Source organism: Mustela nigripes, chromosome 16 (genome assembly GCF_022355385.1).
Source record: "Mustela nigripes isolate SB6536 chromosome 16, MUSNIG.SB6536, whole genome shotgun sequence".
Taxonomy (NCBI): Eukaryota; Metazoa; Chordata; class Mammalia; order Carnivora; family Mustelidae; genus Mustela; species Mustela nigripes.
In genome coordinates, this window is record NC_081572.1 from 47,784,841 (window position 1) to 47,787,919 (window position 3,079).

Genomic DNA, 3,079 nt, shown 5'->3' on the forward strand with positions numbered 1-3,079 from the left:
ATTCATTAAAAATATAAAACACAGGATCTTAAAAAAAAAAAAATGGGGCACCTGGGTGGCTTAGTGGGTTGGGCCTCTGCCTTCGGCTCAGGTCATGGTCTCAGGGTTCTGGGATCAAGCTTTGCATCGGGATCTCTGCTCAGCAGGGACACTGCTTCCCCCCTCTCTCTCTATCTGCCTCTCTGCCTACTTGTGGTCTCTGTCTGTCAAATAAATAAATAAATCTTCAAAAATATATATATATATATAACACAGGGACACTCAGGGGGTGCAGTCTGGTAAGCATGCAGCTCTTGGTTTCAGGTCAGATCATGATCTCAGGGTCATGGGATGGAGCCCTGCGTCAGGTTCCATGCTTGGTGCAGAGTTGGGCTTTGGATTCTCTCTCCTCTCCCTGCCCTCCTGCTCATGCTCTCTAAATAAATAAATAATTTTTTTTTTTTTTTTAAAGGTAAAACACAGGAGCCCTGATTTTGGGATGCTCAGGTGGCTCAGTTTGTTAAGCATCTGGCTCTCAATTTTGGCTCAGGTCATGATCTCAGGGTCGTGGGACTGTGATAGGGTCCCTGGGGAGCATGGAGCCTGCTTGGGATTCTCTCTCCTCTCTCTGCCCCTCCCTGCTCCCACACTCTATCTTTAATAAAATAAACTTAAAAAAATAATAATCCACACTGTTTAGGAGTCAAATCCATAGAAAAGGGCATGGATGGCATGCGGAGAGGCAGGAGGGTAAAGAGGGGTGTCCCTGAGTGTAAATGGAAGCTAAGGTCAGAGAAGTGACTTGCCCAAGGCCACCCTGAGTGGGGAAGGAGGGAAGAAGGGGTGACATGGGAAAGCCCCAAAAAGGCAGAGTAGAGGCAGCGAGGGAGGGGGAGGAAAACCTGGCTGAGGGAGGCAGGCCCTGCCTTCCAGGAGCTGGCCCAGATCCCGGCTGAGGCCACGACCCTCTTCTGCTGCCCAAACCACACACGCAGCTTCTTCCTGGTGGCCCCTCCAGGGACCTGGCAGGCCCGAGGATTCCTGGAGCAGGGTGTGGGCTGGGGCCCAGGGTGGGCAGGGCCTAGGGTGGGAGAAAGGTGGGCGGGGGTTGAGAGGCCACAGGGGAGCCTGGCCTAGAGGTGGGGAGGAGAAACCCCCTCATCCTGCACAGCATGCAAAATGAAACTGGCTCTGAGGGCCATTCTTCAGGGGCCGGACAGGCGAAGGGCCAGCGGATCTGGGGCCCTCAGTCCGCAGAAGGCGAACAGTGTGCTGGGCCTCCATGAAAGAAAGAGGCCAAACAAGTAGGGAGAGTATTGGAGCAGACTCAGCCTGTCCTCATTTTACAGGGAGGAAACGGGCTCACAGGGCTCCTTTTCTGGGTGCAGGACTCAGCCCTGACACTCCTGATCCTCTCCGAGCCTGGATCCTGAGCTGGGCTTTTCTTCAGCTCATGCTGCGCCACAGTGGGATTCACGTGCACCTGCCTCCTGCTTCAGCCTGACCCTGTGGTAGGCTCATCTATGCTTCATTCCTGTGGCCCCCCAAGTTCTAATCCTGCCTCTTCCACAGCACCTTTCTAGGCCTGTTTACTTGCCTGCAGAACAGGGGAAATATTAATTGCTACCATTTATTAGCACTGAGTATTTCATCTGTGCCAGGCACTACTGTCGTTCATTTAATCCTATGCCCATCTTACAAAAGAAGAAACCAAGGCCAGAGAGGTTAAGTAAGTTGCCCAAAGTCACACAGCTAGTATGCAGCAGTCAGGATTTGAGCCCAGGACCCAAGGAAGGTATCAGAGTTTGTGGTGAAAATAAACTGGGATAGCTTGTAAAGGGCCACACTCAGAGAGTCCAGGAGAGGGTGGAGAGTTGGGTCTTAGTCTCCCAGGCTGGAGTGGAAGCAGTGGGACCACACAGCATAATTGGGACTGTGCTGAAGCCAGCCAGGGGTCTGGGGAGCCCAGAGGCAACCCTGAGGAATCTGGGTGGGGGCCAGAGACGGCAGTGGGCACTGGCACATGATTCACAGAATCATGCCCTGGTGAGGTGAGTTGGGTCCCCTCCACACACCCATTAAGCCTGGGGTCCTGGCAGAGCAAGGCAGATGCAGTGGGGAACCTAAGTTCTTGCCTCTGGGGCCTTAGCTCCCCAACCAGACAGCAGCCCCCTGCAACCCCTCCCCACCCCTCACCTCGCAACCAAGCACTGTTGCTTGGGCTCTGCTGCCACCCTGTGGGCATGGGGGGGGTACTGCACTGGTGAGCATGTGGACACCCAGCAGGGAGACTCCCAGCCCCACGGTAGGCGGCAGCTCTTGGGTTTGGAGCCCCTTAATCTCCTGCCAATACCAATCTTTTAATGATTTTGACTTGTCTTCAACATAGCAGCTTGAGGGATCCTATGTTTGATCATGCCCTCTGCTCAAAACCCTCTCATGGGGAGTTACTCGCAAGAGTCAAATTGTCAAATTTTACGGAATTTTGCAATTCATTTGCTAAACGTTCTTAAAATTACTTAAAATTTTGTTGAAAACAAAGATAGTATTCAAAACAAAGCACTTCCTATGTTAAGGTTTTGCTACAGACTGTATACTTTCATTCCTTCCATCTGTGGGGTTTGGGGGGTTGAAACCCTGTACAATCATGTGCTCTGTCCACCTGTCTTCAGGACTCCGTGTTGTGATCTCACGTTGACAGCTTTCAGTCAGCCACCAAGCGAATGTTTACACCACAGAGATCGGCAAACGCCGCGGATCAGGCTGAATTTATTGCTGACTTTCTAGACCAGTGCCATCCAATAAAAACAGAGTAAAAACCACATATGTGATTTCAAATCTGAGTAGCTAGATTTATTTTTTTTATTTTTTTTTTTTTTAAAGATTTTATTTATTTATTTGACAGAGAGAAATCACAAGTAGATGGAGAGGCAGGCAGAGAGAGAGAGAGAGAAGCAGGCTCTCCGCTGAGCAGAGAGCCCGATGCGGGACTCGATCCCAGGACTCTGAGATCATGACCTGAGCCGAAGGCAGCGGCTTAACCCACTGAGCCACCCAGGCGCCCTGAGTAGCTAGATTTAAAACAGTAAAAGGAAACAGG